Genomic DNA, 23,806 nt, shown 5'->3' on the forward strand with positions numbered 1-23,806 from the left:
AAGGATTTGAGCCAATTGTGGGCTTGTGCTTTGTTGACTATAAAGGTTGAAGAACACCTGAGGTCCCTACATTCATTAGAACAGAAAAGAGCAGAGCAAAGCAGCACATTTCTGCAGCAAAGACAAAGTATGGTTTTACATTCACTGCAATTGCTCTGATAGATGTAAGGCTGCTGAATATCTGTTTTAGCACAGATTATGCTACCCTGAAATGCTGGATTAATTTAGGAATGTGTTGAGCATAATTTTATCTCTTTTGTGTAATGACATCACTTAGGCTTGGCTCTCTTTTAATCACTGGGTTTGATGTGCAAACAGGATGTAGTCTTGTCACCTGGGGGTGCTGATCTGTGCATCAGGAGGAGAAGAGCCATGATGTTCTTCCAGCACCTCGCAATGGCTGTGGTGTGTGGCAGTGCTGGGCTATGCTGTGCTCTCCTGGTCTACAGGGTATAATTGCTGGAGCATTTCAAACCTTTGTAGACCTCAGCAGTGGTTTGAGCAGCCCCTGTCCAAGCTCAGTTTTACCAGTCAGTAAAAACACCTGTGAATACATAGCAGTGCATAAAGATTGCATCTCTGCTTTTTACCTGCTACTATCAGGGCCCTCAAACATTACGAGTGTAGTGCAGTGCTCATAGCAATGGATAGATTTCTTTCCAAAAGATTTTGGTGCCCTCTGTGTGTTCTCCTTTCTCATGCTGTGCTCTGGGATCAGAAACATGTGGCTGATTCCTGGTGCCCAGCATGCTCGGGTTCCCAGATGAAGGAAGGTGCTGATGTGACCCCATCAGATCAGCTCTGCTGCTGTGCTCCCAGATCAGAGCTGTTTGTTCCTGTGTCAGTTTGGCCACAGCACTGCTGAAATCAGAATGAATCCCAGGAGAAGGAAAAAATGGCTCTACCTGGAGTAGGACATTATTAGCAGAGGAGAAGTAGTGCTTTTCTGCTAAGAGTGTGAACAGATGTTAGTCCTTATTGGCTCAAAGGTGGCAGTTGACATAGAAACCCGTCTGCCTTCTGTAACTTGGTTATTGACAGGTGTGAGTTTAACTTCCATCAGAGATGAGTTCTTGAGTTGGCCCTAAAAATCTTCAGGCTCCAAATTCAAACTGGAGCGAGAAAAATCTCTCACTTCAAGTTGGCAGTTGTGGTCTTCATCACTGCAAGATTTCTCTTGCACTGTTACTGGCTGAGGTGAGAAGATCATAAAAGCTTCTTGTCAAGAAATTTTTAGCCCAAGTTTGTGCTGCTACACATTCTGGAGCAAAAATGTTTCTTTTATTCAAGTTCTTACCTGAACTCAACTGACACAGAGGTTTTTACTGACTACTAACCTTCAATGTATGTGTGAGCAATTCTATTAAATTTCAACATCAATGAAATTACTCAGGTGAATAACTCTCAAAGATCAGTCCCTTTAAAGTGTGTGGATAAAAATTCTGGTCGCTTCTCAGAGCTCCGTTTGAATTCAATGACTCTTCTGATAGCAGAGGATCAAATCTTGGTTGGACATGATTGACATTCTGATTCTGTGTCTTTTCTGACTTCTTCCACTAACTTCATAGAAAGCCATAGGAAGTAAGGGATAGCCCTGAGGCCCAACTTTTCCTTTCACTTCAGCCTGGCAGGGGGTCCAAATTTTCCTCCTTTTTCTAGGACCTGCCCCAAGTCCTGTGAAGCCCTTTGGACCTGGGGGGTTTTAAGGGAGGTTCAGAGCAAAGCTTCAGTGGCGAGACATCTCTGTGGTAAGACTGGGATTGTGCCAGGGTGTCATCCTGTGTACCCTGAAGGCAGCTGCTGCCTGTGAAATGGACCCTTGAGGCATTCTGTCGGATTAAAAAGTAATACATTTAAAACTCAAATTGTCAAAATTGTCTTTTTAATATACCTTAGATTAAGGCCTTTTACTGCTGCTGACATTCTGCTAGCTTTAAAGTCAATCTGTGGTACGTGAGCAGCTAATGCAAATAGCTAGTTTAATGCGAAACGTTTTGCTTTAAGCAACGCAGCTAAGGACATAAGTACTATATTTCCTGGAGTGTGTTGTAGCTGCTTTATATATCTGGCTTACATTTTTGTGTAGTTGTAGGTACCAATTATTCACGTTTGGTCTTATGAAACCCTGAAAACTTATGTCTCATGAGTCAGCATGTAATTTTCTTCTGCACAAATTGCAGAATTATGTATCGAAGCTAAGTACATCGAATAATGGTAATTTACAACTGAATTCCTATGGATTTACATATTACAACCACATTAATGCCAGAGGAATCCACAACATTGTCAAATAGGTTAATAATGGTTACTGTTAGTGCAGAGAATACCAGTGGAATTAATAATGATTAACCACTTATTTCAACTGCATAATTTTGCATACATTTACCTTGAAATTATGAAAAGTATAAAAATGTCATGGCAAGTGAAGGTTGAAGAAAGGGAAAGGAATGTCCCTGTTATGAAGGGTTACCCATAACACAGCTCTGGGTTTTGCTGGGGAGCAAAGGCTTTCAGTGGCTGCTTCTCCACTTGCTCACAGCCTAGACAAGAACAATCATTTTCACTGCAGACTAGGATGAGACCATGAGCCTCTTTGAGCAGGAGTGGAGTCCCAGGTTAATACAGGGAGTGAATGTGTGGGCTCTGTGCTGGAGGACAGCGGTCCCTCTCTATTGCAGACCCAGACTAAGGGGTTGGCCAAGAGAGAAGCAGCATTAGCAGGGAACAGGGCTCCTGCGCTGGGAAAACCAGCACCAGTGTGCTGATCTGTAGATTGTTTCAGGCTCTTATGCACCTGTGAGAGTTTTGGTGTGCACTGCCTCATGCCTGAGTATTCACCTGTATGTCAGCGTGCTGACATAAAGCCTTCCTGGTGTTGTAACTGTTTATTGAATCTGGGTGGGATGCTGCGTTCAGATCTTTTCAGAGAAGACCAATAACATGTTCTGGAATGCACGGAGGAGGGAAATAAATGGTACAGCAAATGGATGAAGCTCATTATTTGTGCAGTCATTAATATTAAACTTCCCTTTTTCACAGGCTATTACCACTTGAATTTGTAGTATGCCAAAGATTTCCTGCTCCAGATGAGACACATTTGATCCTGGCAGACCTGAAAGATGCTTAGATTTCATTTTCTGCATCACAATAATAGATACAGTGAAGTTGAGTCATGTTTACAGCTGAAAAGTGCCCATCCCTGGCCTGGGGTACCTGGACATGCTGGGGTTGGCTGGGGGAGCATTTGTCATAGCTTCTTAAAAAGGCTTTGGGTTTTGTGTGCTGCTCCTGCTCACCATGCATTGCCCTGTAGGAGCACACATTAATATTTTAAGTATGGAATGAATTGACTTTGCTAATTGATTGAGCCCGTTCAGAGTGGATGGCTGTATGCAGAGACAGCGAGACCTCAAGGATGAAATGAAAGATGGGATCTCCTTCCTGCTCTGCTCACAGCAAATGGCTGCTGTTTAAAAGACACTGCCCTACAAGAATAACTTAACAGCAAAGTTGTATTTCACAAATAAAAAGCTAATCTGTGGCTGGTCCCTGTATAAGCAAATGACTGAAAAGCAGCTCCAGAAACCAGCTGGGTTTGCTTACTTCACCAGGGAAACAGAAGCATGCTTTAGCTTTGCTTTAGGACAACTTTTTGATGAGCAGCACTGGTGTAAGGAAAAATCTCTTCCAGTCAGTTTGCACATTTTATGGGGTTCCGTCTAGAAGGTGGCTGTTACAGGAAGATAAGGATTCTAATTTTGTAATTGAGTGCACTCTGAAAAGACAATTAGGAACTAATGTGATAAGTAATTGTAAATTATAACAGCAGAAGAAACCTGTTTCACAGTCCTCTGTGGAAACTGTATTTGTGTATTCAAATGATGCATCTGTACTTTTATTTCCCCACATGTATGTTTTATTTATAAAGCCGGAAAAAGGTTTTTGTATGGTTTTAATTAAAAATAATAATTAAAAAATAGCTGGAATGCATCTCAGCCTCATGTTAGTCTGAGTGCAGTATTGGAACAGCAGGTGGGATAATGACTTGGTGGTTTGGCCACATAAAGAATAATGTCGGTATGGTGCCTGGGGTCTCTACCTGTGTGGGTTTAACAGGATTTAAGTCTCTTTGTCAGGGATAAATGCTCTGGTTGGCAGAGACCAGGTGGAAGTGTTGTGCCTTTGTTATAGCAGGAGGCCGGCTCTGGGGCTGTGTAAATCCTATGGCACAGGTTACAGTGATAGTCTCAGTGTGTGTGGATGAAGCTTCAGGTCAAGGAGCCGTGCTTCTTTCTGCTGCTGGCACAGTGCTGGCAGAGCTGTGCAGTGCCCTTCAGAGCTTTCTGCTTTGCAGTCAACCTTCCATGTGGGATTGCTTTTATTTCTGATCACTGAAGTAGGAATAAAAGCTCTATGCAGAAAAGAATGCCCTGTGGTTGTAGGCAGTTGTGTGCTCTGTGCCCAGGGCAGGGTACTGCTCTGCTTTGCAAAATGTATTCATAAGTAGGACTTGCTGGGGTATCCGCTTACAAACTGTCAAAGCAATTAATGGTCATGTAAGCAAAGCAGTGTGTGATTTCATAACAGTAGATTTAGGTCTGGGCTGGTAAGAAGAAATTTTTGCCTATTGAAAAGGACCAAAGAGTAAAACTGCTCTGTGATGGTCACATACTGGCAGCCAAGTCATAGTGAGATAATTTATTTCTGAAAGCAAACTCATTGCTGCATAAGGCAGAGGGAAACTGATTAGTTTATCACTACTGATGTCAGCCCAGTGCTTAAATCAGTCAAACCTCTCATATTACTTCTTTCAATTCTCCCTGTCTCTGGACTCTAAACTCCTGCAGTGCCAATTTAGCAGGTGCTAAACCTACAGTAATTCTGTGTATCAGCATTTTTGTCACTTGATAATAAAACTTTGACACTGGTGGAAGCTGCAGGTCACTAGCACGTTTGTGGAGGCTGGAGTGCTGCTATAAAAGTCAGCATTGCAGGATGCAGCCTTAAGCTGGGAATGGCTGAGTCATTTAAGTTGTTATACCCAACATCCAAACAGGGTGGGAGATCTGAGCAGAATTCCAAATGTTATCTTTCCCCTGAGTTTTGTTGATAAATGGAGAAGGACTGTGTTGTGATTTAGTTGAAAATACACTGCTATGGTGCAATTTGTCATATACAGACAAACCTTGGCAGTACTGAATTTAGTTTCTGTTTGAGCCTCACTAGACCAGTGCTTGCCAACAGTAACTGTCCCCATGCATGGCAGTTTCCTCCAAGCTTGTATAGCTATTCTAGTGCCTGCTGGTGCTCCTTTGGTAAATACCCAGTACAAGGAAAACAAAGCAAGGCAAAATGGGAGCAGGAAAATGCCTGACACATCAAGTTTGAAGATAAGCTTGGGGCTGATGAAAAGGATTTGGTACTTGTGGAGGCCTCTGAGCTCTGTACTCCCAGTGCTGGGGATGTTACTTGTCTTCTTGCAGTTTTCTTGATCTGACCTCAAGATATTTAAACAAGAACTAAATTACACTGTGTAGCCTGACAGTTTTGTTCCTGTAACGGCTGTGCTGGACTCTGTCGATACAGATGAGAAGTCAGTAGGCATATTTATATGGACTTTGCAACCTGCCCTGTGCTTCTGGAAAGGAATGAGCTGTGTGGTTAGTGAGTTAGGTGTACCCAAAGTGGCTAAAATGCCATTGTCATCTTCAGAGCACATGGTGCTGAGCAGAAGAAATGCGATATTACTCTGGAAGTCAGATTTTAACTTTAGCTTACTGCAATTCAAATCTGCATCCCCCATTTTTCTTACAAAGCTCAGAATTTTTCTATTATATGTCACTGACTTCATAAAGAATGAATTCAGACCTCATACAAGATGAAGTCAAACCAGGCAATAAGTGGAGATGCCCAATATCTTTTTGTGTATTTGCATACTTCATTCAGCATCTTTCCATTATTGCAGTACATTGTCCCAGTCTGGTGAGCTGCATCAGAAATGGAAGTTAAAATACTTGGAGTTAGCATCACTGCTTTCCTGGGAACAACAAACTTGATATCTTCTGGGTTGGTGTGTGGTGTCCATAGAATTAATTGAAGTGACAATCATATTTTCACTGCTGGAAATGGATTTCAGACCTGTGAATGTTCAGCATCATCTGCAACTTGTCTGGGAAGAAGGGTGAGGACTGTTCTGCTTGTCTAATGCACTCCTGTTGCAGGTCTCCTCTAGGCAGGGACATGGTGCATGGTACCAGGTCAGCTCACCATCTTCTTTCAAGTGACAATACAGCTCTTGGCTTTAATAAACAAAAACAAGCATCTGACAGCGTGAAAGTAATCAAAGCCTGAAAGAATGCAAAGAAAAAAGACTAGTAAGACCTCAGTCTGACAATGTGATGAGAAAGGCAGTCACAGCGGCAGTGTTGTTGTGTACTGCTAATAGAACTGTGTTTTAGCTGGGTGTATTGCAGGAAGAGGGTAAAGGGAAACTCCTTGTTTTTGTTTAATTTTTAATTTTTGGTCAGTTGTAGGGTTAGAAAGCAAGAGATGATCCTGAACTGAGCAGTGTTGGTAGTCCCTTCTGAATTTGTTCTATATAAATACTTCTAGGGAATAGGAAATGGTTTCAAGCTGTGGTGGGGAGATTCAGGCTGGACATTAGGAAACATTACTTCTCAGAAAGAATGGTCAGGCACTGAAATGGACCGCCCAGGGAGGTGGGGGAGTCACCATTTTCAGGGAGCATGTTAGCATTGTAAGTACAGCAGGAATGAGATGAAGATGATGCCTGAAGGTGGATCTGCCTGCTGCTGTCCTTCAGCACTTGAATTTTGGTGTGGCCAAGTACCTGAATTCCCAGAACTTTCTGTACCAAAGTAAAAAAATCCACTTTGAGTCAGCATTTGGAATGCATCTTTGCAAGGACAGCGATCTGGTTGCAGTTGTTTTGAGGACTTCTGAGTATGACGGTGTGTATGAGAGCACAGCAGCACTGAGATTTTAAATCTGCCCTTTAAAAACTGGGAAGAGATCAGTGTGCTTGAAACGATTGCTCCCAAGTTACTGTGATTAAAACTATATGAGTCTTTTGGTGTCAGTTACTGAGTGGGAAGACTCTCCTGTAGACAGAAGTGGTAGCAGCGGTGTTGTTCTGAGCGGTACCATAACTATGTGTGCTGATGTTAATCAGAGGGTTGCTGTACATCAGTCTCAACTAAACTGTACAGGCAATTTAAACAAAGTTTGGAAAATAATAATCAACACTTGATGGCTGGATGTCATTCAGACCTGTGTGCTGTGGGAGTTGCTGGGCATACCTGAAAGCTGTGCCCATTGCCTGCCGATCTCCCCCTATGTTGCGCTACTTTATGAGCCTCATCAAGGAGCACACTGCTAGAAAAACTTCTCTTGTCTGTTGAGCAATCTTAATTACAGTCGATTAAAGCATCTCCTGCTTAAAAAAGAAAATCAACATTTACTTAATTGAGAAGAATTGCGAGTGTCATCTGAAAATGATGCTGAATCAGATTGCTGTGGGACACTCCTTTATTGAGAGGAGCTCTCTGGGTCGCAGAGGTTGCTTATTGGACAACAGCAGCTTTTCCTGAAGCAGGTAAAAGCCTTCTGGTGATCACACCACTGAAATTCCTGTCACGTTCAGAACCTCTTACAGGAAGCCCGTACAAGATTATAATAGAATTATAACCATTATAACCATTATAATCTAAAAGCTTTTAGGTTTGGCTACATGTTGGGAATAGTGGAATTGTGTACATATATATGTTAATCACACATATGTATGTGTATATATAACTCTGCATGTGTTAGCGTATATTCACAAACAGTGAGTAAATTGTCTTGTGAAAGTACATACATAAATACATACGTACTAAAAATGAGGTTGGAGGTTGGCTGATTCTGATGATCTTTTCTGTCCTGAAATTCCTAAGCCTATTGAACTGCCTATTTGTTATGAAAGTTTTATTCTTTTCTACAAATCTAATTGCTGGAGATTTATCACTAAGAATACAAAGCAGCACACATTCGGCCTTCCTAAACTCTTTGATGCTTTGATGTGCTGTTTGTTTGGAGTTTGTGCTCGCTGGGGGGATGTGATGCTGTGGATAACACAGTGATGAATTCCCTGCTGTGGAGTGGCTACCAGCTGCTTCTCTTACAACTTTAAAACAGAATGAGTCACTGTGGAGCCAACAAAAGCTGTCAATAAGCTCATTACCCAAACCAAGAGCTATCTGAGATAGGTGGTGAAAACTGACTATATTAAACATGAGGATAATTTTCAGCTTTCCCCCATCTCCCCCCCAAAAGAAGCATAACCCAATCAAATCTATATATATATATTTCCATAGGAACATAAAAACTTTCTTTAATTTCTAATAGGTTTAATTAACACGACAGTGTCTCAGGACGGCTAATGAGTGCTATCAGTCTCCCATCCAATAATTAGCTGTCTGCTATGCTGTGGACAGGCCACTTTTTCTGGCTGTCCGTACATTTTCAGTGGCAGTGCATAACTGAAACAAGAAGCCCTTTTTCCACAAGGTGGGGGCCATCTCTGCAGTTAGCAAAGTGAGGTTCTGCTATGGGCTGTCAGCTGCCATCAGGTGTAAGCAGCCGGCTGCTGCTGCTGAGCTACCATTAGGACTGTTGTGTTGTGTTGAGTATTTGGTGTTTTAATTTGTGTATGATGAACTTCGAAAGTTCATCTTTCATTTCTGGTTTCTCTCCTTATGTTTTAACCTTTAAATTGTCCTATGGAAAAGCTTCCCTAAGTTCTGAAACGAGTCTTCAAAGAAATGCTTAGTGATCTATTGAACTGGATACACATTTTTTTCAAACAGACAAACTTTTAATATAAGTATTCCATGTTACAACTCTGTAGTGGCTCATCCTGTAGTTAAATGTTGTTCCTTGAGATAAATGGAACTTTGTAATGCTGTAGTGCTTTGTTATAGCTGAAGACATCTGAATTCATAAATGATTCATTATCGTTGTTGTGAGAATGGTATTTAGCACCTGCAACTGTAATCTTCCTTCGTCTGTTGTACTTTACCATAGGAAATGCTGAATGTAATGGGTGTGAAGGATTTGGAAATAATAAACTTGTAGAAGTGCTAATTACAATGTGCTTAACACAGACATCCTAGTAACTCCTTTCTCAACTTTAAAATGGGATTTTGCAGCCACCAGCATCTAGTCACTGGTTTGGCTGAGGGTGTGGAAGGGTCGATGGCTGCCTTTGTGTCAGCGGTATGGAGAGTGAGTGAGACTCCAGGAAATCCAGTGTGTGGCCCAAGAGTGGACTTCGGAAATAACTCTGTTCGAAGATCAGTTGAACAGATTGATGAGTGATGTTATAATTCCCACAGGAATAACGTCTATTCTTAGGAAGTGAAGAAATTTAGCTATGTATGATGTGAAGACTTGGATACCTCCTGTTTGTGGCTCTGAGTTAGAAGGACTGCTTTTGATATACTGAACAGAGACAGTCAGAGAGCATGGTGGGCCCTACATGTCCCAAGGGTTCAGTTACTTGGGAGCTGATTCAAGACATACCTTTGGAATAACTTTCTTATGCTTAATGAGGAGTTACGCTGCTTATAGCTTAATTAATGGAAAGGCTTAGTTGCAACAGAGGGGTTGGATTCATTTTATCTAGCATTATACAGAACTTTTCTTCTATGGAAGGTCATGTACTACACTGACTTTCTTGATACTTTCAGAACCTGTGATGGCCTTGCATGTTTTCCCCTGCTTCATATTATATTTGTGTAAAATAAGTTTAAAAGAAAAGGAAGTAGCCTTAAAGAAGTAAAAACCAGACCAAGCAAGCAAGTAAAAGAAAAAGAAAAAAAAAAAAAAAAAAAAAAGCAAGTTTCCACTAAAACATGAGGGTCAGTGCTGTAAAAATTGTCTGTTTCTCAAAAGACAATACCTGTAGTGATCCCTTTTTTTTTTTTTTTTTTTTTTTTCTGGATGGTGTCATGAAAGTAACCCATCCATAGCGATTGATCCAGGTAAGAGGTAACTGATGAGATTAATGTTGGTAGCAGAGCAGAGGCCGTGTGTGTCTTGGCAGGCTGGGTGTTACAGGAAAATCCTCTGGCCATTTGCTTTTAAGACCACACAGTCTAAAGTTTCATGGCAGTATATTTCCAGTGCTGTGTGAATTTCTGTTCTCTGTGATTCTCGTGACCACTGAGAGTCTGTGTAATTTGGCTCAGGTTGTTTGGCACATTTGTCCTTTTTCCACAATGAGCAGGAAGGAGCGTCGCCAGGGGTCAGATTGAGATCGGGACACAGCAGCAATGTGCTTCAATGCTGCCTTGTTCTTGTGCAACAGAGAAGGGGCCTTCTCCAGGGGATCACCTGGGTAGGAAAGAGATCAAACTGTGTCACTAGAAGTATGGCTGGGTAATGAAAACACTCAGCTGGATGTGACACTGCTACGGCAGGATTTCCCAGTGGCTGAGATATTTGTTGTGTTGAGTTCCAGACCTGACAAAAAACCAGAGGGGAAGAGGAGCAATGAATAAAATGGTCCAGGTGACAACTGGTTATTTCTGGCTAACGTAGCTTTATGTTAATGTATTTTAGTTTAATAGGGCTGTAAATGTCGGGCCATTCCTCCTCAGTGTTATTAGAGTTTATCACTCCAAATGTAAATCATAGTGTATTAAAACTGTAGGCTCTTAAAGCGCTTTGCAGGTTATTTGTTCAGGGTTCTGCAAGCATCAGTTTGGTGAACACGTCTAATTATGATCATGATAAGCAAGAGTGTATGGAATGTTCCAGCACATGAATCTCTAATATGGGGTAATTCCTTGTAAAAATGAGGCAGCCCATATGGGTGAGCATATGAAACAGATAAATGCTGAACTAGAGCAGATGTATGAGCTATGCCAAAGGTTCTGTTTACTGCCCACAAGGAGGTGGAATTAGTTTGAGTTATAAACCTCTGACATTCTAGGTGCTAAATACAACCATGTCATTACAAACCTGAATCACGAGAGGGATTGCTATAGAAAGAGATACAGCTTTAATCACAAAGGGAATGTTGGATTGCTATCCTGGCTAATGTCATCTAGATAATGGAGCAGAATGTTACTTTGACAGTGCTCTCTGTAATGAATTATTTCTATTGTTCAGAATAATTGATGTATATTGAATAATTTCATCTAGTGCGCGTTGCAGCTGGAGAAAGATGGTTGCTTATTATAGCCTGATTGACTTGAAGTATTCATACTAAATGAGATATGCCGTAGCTAAAATATGTAAGAATAGGTATTTAAGTGTTTGTGAATGATTTTATTCATTAGCCATGAGTTACTTAAGGCAAATACAGTGGATGTGCACATAGTCCCTTGGCCCTCTTGAACCTGATTAAAATTGCTGTGCATTTCCTTGTAGCAACAAGGCTGTAAAACCTCCTGTTCTGATGTACACACAGGTGTTAAAGCGCAGGTAGAAGAGACCAAGCCCAGGAAACCCAGTCTGCTTCACTGCAGCCCCAGACTTTGTGATGCAGCTGTCTGGTGGACTATATTCAGTATCGTTCAGGAAAGCTTATTTGCCCCCAAATTGGAAAAGGTGTCTTGGGACGTAGATGTTAGAGGTGTCTGAAAGCACATCCAGCTACTGCTTCTATAAGCATTAGAATCAGCAAGATTTATTTTAATGAAGTAACTTTTGGATAAACCCAACCTAATAAATGTATGTTACCCACGATGGCATTCTGGAGATGGAAACAAAACCTGGATTGTTTTGTGCAAAGCATGATAGTTACCCATTTCTTATAGTAAAAGCTGTTGGGCTACTCAGGACTTTTTACCAGCTAGGTAAAACGTATTGAGAGAAAGGTTGATCTTTTGGAAGGATTTGCAAGAGAAGTAGATGAAAGCATATCTTTTACGCGGAGTAATGAAAAGCAATGGGGAAATGACTTGTAGTGAATGATTTTTCAGGAGACTTCCAGAGATTCTGCTGCTGATTAGAAAAATGAAACTCATGGTGCAGGGCTCTTCGCTCAAAGCCTGGCTAATTCCCTATGGCGCTTTGCCAACCTTCTGTATGTAGATGATAGTTTATCTGGGGGCCAGGCAGGGATCAGCAGAGCAGAAGTAATTAAACTTGATGCATGGAAGGTGGAACTTCTGGCAGGAATCCTCAGTAAATAAAGGTGAAAGCAAGTGAGCAGCACCTGATGTGACAGCCTTGCTGCTTGCTGCTGCCTGCTGGGAGTGCAGAAGCACCACACAGCAAAGATCTGGGCCTGGGTGAGGAGAAAGCTGCTGGAGGGGTTGTGCTCCATTTCATAAAGAGTGGAATCTCTTACTGTCCTGTAAACCACCATTATCTGCAAACACAGCTCTTAGAAGTACGTTCATCAGGGTTGGTGTAAAGCAAGGGAAGGGGTCAGCAAGGTAGGCCCAGCAGTCTGAAAGGCACTGAGACCTCTGGTGCTGGCCTGGGAGAAAGGCAGCTCTGAGCTCCTGCTGGGTGCTGGGGCTGCAGGGCCTGGGAGTGCTGCCTGGCAGCAGTTGTCCTGTATTGAGGATCTGTGTTTCCTGATGTCTGTTTGATTTCTGCTTCCTCTGTGCTTCCTTCAGCAGGATGAAAATGTCATCTGGCACATCTTTGTGGGAGAGTTGTTGCCTGTTGTGCCAATCGGTGAACAGGGGAAAGGATAGCAAAGCAGTCCTTAACCTTTGTAGGTTGTAGAGCACATTACTCCCCCCCATGTGTATGACAGCCAATGCAGCACAGTCTGCCACTCACTTCAGCACAAGCTTAAATGGTTTGCAAGATCAATGTCTTAGAGGCCAAATTTTGCATTTAAAAGAAAATATGATCAGAAAATGTCAAAATGCTCTTTCAGTTGGCTTGGCTTTTTGTTCCCCTTTAATAATGTGTATGCAGTCTCTTATACGTGGAACACTGCCATAGTAGATTGCTTACAGCTCCTTCTGTGTAATATCTAATAATAACCCTGTCAATATTGCTGGTGAGACAGACGTTTTGTTTTCCTGGAGACATTTAGGGAGTACTCAGCAGCAGACAATGTTTCCATAATCAACATTTGTCCAAGAATGCTCTGTCTGTAGTGCATAGAATGATGTTTCTAAGAATGTATTTATTGCTATAGCTATCTTTTTCATTGGTCGTTTGTTAAGGTAAGTGATAACACGTAGCTGCTTATGCAAAGTTAATACAAATTCTTTTGCACTCTTCCTTCTTACGATCTCTGCTTCTCCCCCTTACGTATCCATTTTTGAGGGCTGTGTTAGAATGAGTCTCAATGACACATCGGTAGCAGTTTTGTTTTTCAGTTCTGTTCTGTAAAGGTCTCTAGCTGTAACTATTAGCAAGGAAGATGAGACAGCATAAAACAAAAGCCTTCCCTGAAAGACTGTAGGGATTACTCCTTCCTTTGAAATTCAAACCTCTAGAAAGCATTAATGCTATATGAAGAACTTGTTTGTATTCCAAAACAGAAATTAATTTCTAAGAGAAATGTCACCTTTGCAGCAGATGGAACTGCTGTGGAAATCCTCAGCAATATTTGATACTTTGTTTTAGTAAGGAGTATAAACCTACAGAGCAGATCCTCAGCTACCATAAAGGAAATCGGAAGGCATTTTCTTGGACTGGATGATCTTTTAGGTCTTTTCCAACCTTGATGATTCTATGATTCTAAATATCTGTGGGCCATACTGGGTGCATAACTCAGAAGTTTCATAAGTCATGTGGTAGAAATCCTTCCCCTGCAATGAAGGACAAACAACTGGTAAAGGGGCAGAGGAAACTTTTGCATTCTAATAAAGCTCATCTGGCAATCAGAATCCTTCCCATCAGTGGAGCTGAAGCAAATTTTTTCCCTGCTATTGTCTATGTCTGTGGAAATACAGAGACCAAGCTGCCTTAGCATAGTGCACTAAAGGGTTATTTTTGATGCAGTTGAGCACTTACGTGGGGCTGCTTTCCCTGGCTGTGTGAGCTTTGGCTGGCTGGAGAGAGACTAAGTTGTGTGTGTTTATTTCTTTGATACTATTTCCTTCTGAAGATGTCTGCAGCAAAAATATTTAAATATAAGCTTTAATGAGGTTTCAGACCTCTTGGTGTGAAGGCAAATTTATATATGGCTATGTGCCGTATGTCGAGAAGGCAGATTGGTGCTGTGGAATGGTGCTGCAGGCATCCCACACCAGTCACTGATGTTCTTCGTGCTCATTTCTCCAGAAGGGATGGATCTGCCTTACAAAGCTGTGTGATGCCCCTGCTGCTGCCCAGGCTGCTGAAATCTTTTGCATGCTTGCAGAATGCAAAAGTGCTCTGATTGACTCTTGCTTGGTGCTTATAAGGATTTCTGTATTAGAGACTGTTGTAGGCTTTTTCCCCTTTCCTTTTCCCCTACTCCTTCCAGTTTGAATCCTGTTTGTTATTCCTTTGACTGCAGTTGCGATGAGTTACCACGTGGTCCTTCAGATATCCCAGAATGAGATACATGGAAGAGACAAGTTCTTAGCTCCTGATGCTTTCAGAATAGGATGTATGACAACATGAACAAGTATGCAAGTGCTTCTGAGGCAGCTCATGGAAATGGAAGTGCTTTAACCACCGGGCCCTGGGGAGCAACAGACAAAGGCTGCACAAGACTATGAAGCATGAGAGTCCCATTCAGTTTTCCTTGGAGTTCCATTTTTGAGAGTGATAGAAACTGCTCGACACAGACTTGGTTTAGGTTTGAGGATTTCTGTATGATCACTTTTGTTTAACAAATATCAGAGACACTACTTGAAGTGGTAATTATGCTGTGAATTTCAAAGGGGTTAGGGACTGCCTGGAAGTCAAATGGAGCTAGGAACTCAAACCCTCTGGCAAAATCTCAGTTCTCTGGTCCGTCATTAAAATTGACCTGCAAATAGCTTAAGGGCAAATGGAAGGCAAATTAAGCTTTTCTCTTACATACTAAAATACAAACACGTACTTCAGGAAGGTGACACTGAAGCTGAGAGGAGATGTTGGGTATCACAGGATAGAAAACCTTTGAGGACAAAGAGAAGTGCAATGGGGACTGTGGCATTACCGAACCACATGGAATACATCCCATTTCTTTGGCTGAGATGGGTTAAAACATGGTTAGTGTGGCCAAAAAGGAGTCTCATTGAGGAGCCATTAAGAGGACTTTGTGCCATGCAGGAGGGAGGGCCCTGTGGGAGCTGTCAGAGATGTGCAGATGCTTCCCCTGCTCTCAGAAAATGAAAGCCTTGGTTTTCCCCAGGAAATAGTAATCTCGGGGTGAGAGAGACATATGTGAACACTGTTTGTTTTAATATCCTCTTTCTGTTGTGCCCTGTTCCTAGTGGGAGGATAAACTATTTTGAGCGTAAGCAGATTTTCTGATTACGGTGCATAGTGGGAAGAGCAGCGTGTACCAAGCACGGGCGGGCCAGGAGCATGCAGGGAGCCATGGAACGTGGTCCAGGAGAGGGAAAAGGACCAAAGTCTGGCACAGCAGTGAAGGGAGGAGAGTTGAGCACATTTCTCTCCTAGGAGACAGCAGGTTGGAAGCCAGGCCTGCTGGGGTGTCCACTTCAATGGGGCTCCCAGGGCTCCCCTCCGTCCCTGGCAGTGGCCTGGCTTTGAATCTAAAAGTGGGCTGTTGAAAATTACCCTTTTAAAGTAGAGGAATGTGTTTCAAAGATAATAGAGCTGTTTATTTTAATAGCTCACACTGATACTTTACTAAATTAGCTCGGAAGATGATTAACAGAAGCCATTTAAATTGCTATTTCTTTTTTTTTTTCTTCTTTTTTTTTTTTTTTTTTTTTCTTCTGAAAGAGATCCCAGTATAAAGGGGAAGGAAAGTATTGTATCTTTATTTTTTGTGCTGACATCAATAGTAGAGCTCTGAACTGTGTATGGACTATAATACTTCATATGATATTTGTATTAAGCCCATTATCATGCAGTAGTTTTCTGCCATTTGATTTTAGGGCAGAAGTATTTCTTATAATAGAACAAACACAAATATTGTGTCTTAAAGTGCTGCTACTTGTTTATGTGTTATGATCTGATTATTTAAGAAATTACTAAACCTAACTGTTAGTACAGTATGCTGAGACTTCTCAGTGCAGCCAGAAACATCCTTACAAACCACCCCCAACACTTTCCTGAACTCACCTTTCCTCCCTTCCAGATCAAGAAAGAGCCATGAGGGTTAGCTGGGGGTTTATTTACCTCCTTTTGTCTGACAGATTTGCAGCTTGAAACTCTCAGGAGTCTTCTGGTGTGTCCTGCACATCTAGACTTGCACAATATGAATGTCTGTTGTGATGGGCTACAGAAAAAGCAATCAGACCATCTGGTGACGTCTTCCACTAACCGTATGCTTTAACGAAGAAAGGAATGCATAGCAGTGAAGCAGCAGTTTCTGAGTCGCTACAAAGGCATTTCAAAAGCAAAATGTCTTGAACTTTGGCTAAAATGTTTGTGATTCCCCCCACTTTAAACAGCATTCTCTATTTGAGTCTCAAACTTAGGAAGAAATAAGAATATGCCAGGGGAGGTACACCTGTGTTCAAATAAGATTTGAACTGTTGTGGTGACTGCTGTGACATGACACTCTTTTATATGTTCCCCTCTGTGATGAGAGGTTAGCAAATCCAAATAAACCTATTAGATCTATATTATTCCCAGTTGGAGTGTTCTGAGAATGGATTCAGGGTGACAGGTGGGCTTACAGCACTGCAGTGTGTGCTTAATGCAATGGCAGGTTACATCAGTGTGTAGATTATAAATATCTGGAGTGCTGAATGAGTAGATTGGGGAAATTGGAAGGGAAAGCAAGGGAAAAATGAGAAGATAGTAGAGAATGGAGAAAAAAAAATGGAAGTAATATGGGGGAAAAGCAGAGCAAGTTTAAAAGCAGTGTTGAAGATGTTCTGGGTAAACCTAAGGTGTTGCTAAAGAAGTAGTTAATCTGGAAATACTGTCATCAGTTCTCAAGAGGGATGGGAGCTGAGGGGGGAATGGTGTCTTGAATTGATTTTCTAACCCACAGGCTGTAACTAAGTGTGGAATATGGCCCTCATCCAAATGATACCCGTGCCCTGAGCATCAACTTCTGTGAAGTCAATCAAACAACATTGCTGACATATTTCTCATACCAAACACTTGTGAGAAACTCTGCATTGCTTTTCCTTGAGGTATCTATAATTTGTGTGGCTGAGACTTACCTTTTATACACAGTCAGCATCATAATCAACTTTCATTAAGACCAATGCCAATTTCTGATTTACTACAAAGAGTATTTCGATTAAATTTAGCATTCTGAATAGGACATGATAATTATCTGGTGTTGACACTCCATTTTGTAGGCCTGAAGTTTACAAACAAATCCTGTATCTTTGTTAGGAGCATTAGCAATTGAAATACTCTCCTAAATCATTCTCTGTGCAAATGGTAAATCTCTGCAATCAATCTTCCTTTTCTTTAAAAATAAATTTAGGAGGAATTTGCATAATTGGCCATGCTTGATAAAAGTGATGTATAATGTTGTCTTTTAAATGCACTGCTACCTGGAATCATGATGAAGTGTCAACATGCAGGAGGTAAATATAAAACAAGCAGTTAGTAAGGGATGCAGCTGATCTCATGAGGTGAGAAATGGCATCTGGCAGTGTCATAATTTGAAGTGACTTTACAGCATGTTGTAAGGCTTTCACCAGGAGGGATAAGAGAAGAATGGACAAAACTCAAATGCATCAAAGAGCTTTTATTTGAACTGAACTTGGGAGTGAAATTTACACTGGAAATTGCTTTTTAAATGTGGTGAGGGTGATGGCAAATGAATGCCTGCACTTCTCTTTGAAAATATGTGAAGCTCACTGTATGGAGTTAGTATGAGCTAATGGGTTTCTCAGTAATAACAAAGATGGCAGAAGTTGTGGTGTTTTGTTGTTTTTTTTTTAATGTAAACTTTAATATTATTTTTTCACTGAATTGAAAGGAGACCAAAATCCTCTATTACCCTCAGAGTTGTGTAGTCTGAGCTAAATGGAGAAATGGGTCAGATTTACTTTCCTGCAATGGTACAAAGTGCTGAAATGTCACGGGGCTGCTCTGCCACAAGACCATGCTCTTGCTTACCCTGGGGCTGTACGGAGTACTGCATGTGTACGTGAGCAGCCGATGGGGCAGAGCTGGGGAAGAGCTGAGTCAGATGGTGATGTGGAAATGATCTGGGCAGCCCACTCATGGAATCTCTAGCTTCTCTTTCTGATGTGCAATTTCTGTGCTTGCCTGTCTTTTCCTACCCCATGAATCTGGGAGTGATTCATGCTCTTCAGCATCCTGAAAGCTTGATGTAATGGATGTCTTATGAGCCCATCTTTGCAGGTAACTGTAATATGCCTGGGGCTTTTACAGTAAAAACAGATGTTGGTATACTTAAGAATATGTGTTTGTCCTCTCTGAACAGTGATGTCCGCTATACTGAATGCTCTTTTTATTCCACTAGCTCCTTTTGAGAACAGAACAAAAATATCTTGCAGCACCCTGATCGTTTAGTAAATCATGACTCTTGACTAATGTAATCCAAGCAATGCTGTGTAGTATCCTCAGCTGCCAGTTGTTAAGGAAAAGTTAAAATAAGACTGTTAATGTGATGAGAATTGACACCTGAACGTTGAACCATGCTGCATGCGGGATCATCAGAGTGAGAATCTTGCATTGCAGAGGGAATATGAAGTACCCTATTTCTGTTCTGTCATATGAGTGCCAGGGATTCTGACTGCATTGTGAGTAGTGCTGGTGCTGGATGAGGAGCTCATTACTACTATAAGAAACATAAAAATAAAACTCCCTAGTAAAACCAAAGAATGATCACAAAACATTCTACAGAAGCCAAGAATGGTTTTGTTTGTTTTTGAACCATGACTGTACCATTAAAAACAAACTTAATTCAGCTTCTTTTCCTCATTGAAAGAATTAAGCATGCCTATTGTATTCTAATTCCAATTCTTTCTTTATATTCAATTTACTGGGGTTTCCATGGGCATGATGCATCGAAGAATCAAGCTGATTAGATTTCAGTTTTTTTAGCACAGTGCATTGTAAGAAGTAATTTAATCTGCTTCTGCACTGTATATAAAATGTTGTAAGACATCACTGTCACTCTGCTATAGTTAATGCTGGCACATATTGCTATCATAGAGTTGCACACGAGTTTATAAAGTGCTGCACGTGCGTGGGGTTGGTGGTGAAGAGGGGAAGAACAGGGAAAGTGGAAAAACTTGTGGTGGGCTGGTGGGCACAGCCTGCTGGAATGAGGGCTGCTATTTTTGCTGCACCTTGTATCTGTACCTTGCATGTATGCAGCACTGATACAGGGGTGGAAGGCATGGAAGTCTAGAGATTCTTCTCTGAAGCCTTGGCTAAGGAGTTTGTCATTTCTTATTGGTTTGGTTTTTCCCTCCAAGCCCTTTCTCTCCATTCCTTTTGTAAAGAAATGATCCTTGAGAAGTTTCCCACCAGAAAGTGAATTTTGGTTTCTGCTGAAACAGTGTGCAAAATCTTCTTGACTTAGATACAGATAGACTTATTTTTCTTTCAGAGTGGTAACTGAGTAAACTGAGGATGTCAACAGACTACATGCCCAGGGAGGGGAAATCAGCAGCACTGTTCTGCATTGGCGATGGATTTATTTTGCTGCTCTCCTGCCATTCCCTGGGTGAGCAGGACCTGACTAGAGAAGGGCTGGGGTTACTTAGGTGGGCAGAAGTTGTGCAGGCTTATTGATCAGTAATTTCATTAGCTCTATAGATAGAAACACTGATGGCTTCACTGAGAATCTATTTCACTTTCTGTGGCTGATAACATAATGAATTTGAGGGAAGGACTTATGGAGATGAGATGTAATTAGTAGTATTGGCAGAGATGCCAGCTTTCCCAATTCCTATTTTTTTCCAGTTCTCCTAGTGGCTCTGACTTGCTGTCCAGGATAGCCTCCTATCAGTGATCATTCTGTTCTGGTCAGTTTTGTTCTGGTGTTATTTCTGTAGGCAGCTGCAGTGTGCTTTCATTTCTAAGAACAAAACAAAGAAACATTGCCTGCCGAGGCCCATGCTCACCAGGCAGAGCTATGCCAGTCAATGGTGGCCATAGAGGTGAGGATGACACTGTATCTAAACTCAGTGTTTTCCAAAGAGGTGGAAAAGCATGGCCTTCTTAGTGACCTCTGTTCAGTGTAGCAGTGCCGTCAGATCAATGTGCATCTATGCTTAGTGTAAGAATGCAGCTGCATTGATTCTGGATTACAGCTAAACTGTAAATAATCTAATTTTGTTGCTTGCTGTTCTTTGGTATTTTGAGTAAACAGGTTTTATGAGGAGATGTTTTCTGTACCTTTGGATTTTCAGCACAGTGTTTTGGTTGTGGTTCTTTTTGGGGTTTTCTGTGTGTTTTTTGTTTGTTTGGTTGTTTTTTGCTTAACCCATCTGTTCCTGTGTATATAAAATATATACAGGCTTCTGTACCAGTTATCTGCAGTCTACATACCGCTATGAACACATTAATTTTTTAGATGTTTTTTCTGTACATATTTACTTCCTGATGCTGCTGGGATTGACTCTATTTATTAAATGAATATATATGCATATCCTGGTGCTGACTCCCACTGACTTCAAAGGAGCTTCCTCTGAATGGAGGGAACTTGCTGCGCCAGCCCCTGGTTACACTCAGTTATCCTCGCAGCAGGTCAAAGCAAAGTGAAGTGAGCCATTTATTTTGGAGGAGGGACCTTGTGTTTTGGGTCTTGTTAATAGCAGTACCGCATTCTCTGACTTTAGGTGGCTATAAACAAGGTGAAACATTCTTTTTCTGTGTAAAATACGTTGAAATGTGTGTTGGGATTTAAAAGCTGGAATGACTACTTCAGTTGCTATTAATTATTGATATCCTTGATGAATCACAAGGTCCTTGACTTCCTTCTTCTGACAGATTGCTTATGTCTCGGTGTTTCTTCTCTCCTGCACATGCCAAGTTGGATAGGAAGAAGACTCTTCGGATCCCAGTCAGTGGTGATGTCAAGGTTTAAAAGTAGTGGAGATAGGAGTAGTGCACTTATGTGCCAGTTCATCAGACTGGTATTGCTGATTATCTGCTACAGCTGTAAAATGATCATTCTTCTTTGGGCATAGTTTTGGTTAAGTAAGAGGGGCCCTCAAGATTGGGACTTTTGCCACAAATGGAATAATGAGTTCCATTGTAGTTGAAATGATCTTAATTGCAAGCAGTGACACTGAATACTGATCTCTCTCTGAGGGAGCTTAGCAGCCCAGAAGGAGCCATCTCTGAGTCCTTCTCTAGGAACACAGGATTCTGCTGTTCTGCTCTCAGAGCCACACCTCTCCATCACCCCAAGGAGAACAGGGTTCTGTCAAAAACATGCCACTCATCACTGATCTCATTTAGGCTTTAATAAAGCATGTGACCCAAAGTCCTTCAATTCAGTTATGCAGTGCCCCATGCATTTAATTAGGAAGGGGGAGCTTAAAAGCTACCAGTATTTAATTCTGTAACCTTCCTCGTCCCATCTCCCAGCCTTTTGTTGATGCTGAAGCCATAGTTGCAGTGTGGGTTAAGCAGCCAGCCACAATAATTCAAGGGCTGAGTGGTGTGCTGAGTGTGTACCTGTGTTTGCACAGATACTTATCACCATGTGTATCTATGTGGTGCAGCAGGGGAGGCCAAGCACCTTGGGTGTCTGTGCCTGAGAAATGGCAGCTGTGTGACTGTGGCACAGGAGTGTTGCCGAGTGCTTGAAGGACAAAACCATGGAGGATGGTTTTAGTTATGGGTTCTCTATCGGTTTCTTTGCAGAACGCCACCTCCCTTGTTGTCTAAGAAACAATTATTTTAAATGAAAGGACAGACTGCTTAAACTTGGCTTTTGGAGAGTCAGAACCCTCCACCTCCGCCAACAACAAGAAAAAGCTGCTATGGCAAATGGGAAATTCATGCTTCTTTCTCTAAAGAGTTTAGAGCTGTACCTTTTCTGTATCTCTTGGAGAAGTAAAACCATAGGCACAAAGGCTGCTCTGGTTGTGCTGTGTCTTTCTGACCATTGGAAAGCTGTTCCCTGCAGTCCTTCTCTAGTGCTTGCTTTCAGAATAGTTTCAAATGGCTCAATCCATTTCCTGGTTTCCGTGGTTAAACTGAACTCCTCAACCAATATCCTGCATGGGTTGAACCTCTCCTTGCATTTCTGTCTGAGCAGCAGAATGAAGCTGTGATTCTCATATATATTAAAAATTAAAGATTGCATTTCTTCTTTTTTAATTTTTCCTTTTATTAAAGATGTGTACAGGGCTCTTACTGATGTCCCAAGTTAATTATATTCATATATTTATATCCATAAATCAGCTTCAAGAACTGTGCCTGAAAACTACAGCTCAGCATCTGAACTCTGGTAGAACTGTAAGTTTCCAGTGAACAAGAGGGGCTGTGGAACAACCTGGCCAAAGTGAAGCAGCTCAGCTGCCACTTGTCAGACCTCAGATTTAATGAGCTGCTCACATGCTTCCTCTCTTGAATAGCAGTGCTACCAAAAGATGTGTCCTTCTTTCCAAGTCCCCCATTTGGGAAAGGTATGGAGTTATGAGCAGAGTGCCATGCAAGTGCAACTGGGCAGCCTCAGATCCAGCCTTCCATCTCTGTCTCAGATGCTGGGAAAAGTGTTTCTTTTCAGCACAGGCTTGTTCTTCCTATAAAGCAGAGTGCAAAGCTCTGCTGAGTGGAGGGAAAATGTCTGTATAATGTGGGAGCCTTGAAAAGGGCAGAGTCCCATGAGATGAATGAGTAGGTAAACTCCAGCCACATCAAACCGATATTAAAAAAACCCCACATACGTGCACACAGAAAAACCCAACACAGCTTCAGTTCACTTTTTTAAAGGCTAAACCACTGTACTCACTGGGGAGGCTACTTTCAACCATAAAATAATAGTGCTGTCTCCCTGGAGATGCAGCGTTATGACAGCTGGAATGAGCACAGTGTTATCCCCGTGATATGACTGGCACTTCTGAGGTACAGCTCTCTCTGCCTTAGGATGATCAAAACGTGATCAAGTATGTGGTCAGAGCCAGCGAATCTTCCTGCCTTTCATCCCTGTGACAGTCCTTGCAGGCAGAAATGCCAAAGAGAAAAAGGCAGGAGGGGATGGATGCTACCCCAAAAGTGCTCGGTGCCATTCCGCCTCCTGGGAGCTGCCCCTCCTGCAGCACTGTGTTACTCTGCTGACTTCATCGTGGGGTTTGGAGCTGTTCCAGAACTTAGTGCTGTGATGGGAGCCTTTCTATTGACTTAAAGGCTGGCAACTAGCAGAGATACCAGTAATAAAATGAATAATGGCCCATAGGAGGGGGAAGCCCATTGTTTTCTTGTGTTTTTTTGTTCAATTACTTAATTACGTGTTTTTAATGATTTTACACAAAAGAACTTGTGATGCTTGCAACCTTAGCATTTAGAAAGCTACCTAGCCCCTAAACACTAGAGGCTTTGATATTGTGTTTTTCATGATAGAATCTATTTCCTATATGAAATGCCCATCATACTGAATCAGAAATAATTTGTCATGTAGGAGTTAATATTTTCATGCACGTTGATAGGCCAGTCTTAACAATTTTAATAATAACAGTTATAAAAATTCAATACCAGCTTATCTCACAATGGCATTACATGTTGGAAAGAACACAATGAGTTCTATCGTTTAGTATTAGTC

This window comes from Coturnix japonica, chromosome 14 (assembly GCF_001577835.2).
Source record: "Coturnix japonica isolate 7356 chromosome 14, Coturnix japonica 2.1, whole genome shotgun sequence".
Lineage (NCBI taxonomy): Eukaryota > Metazoa > Chordata > Aves > Galliformes > Phasianidae > Coturnix > Coturnix japonica.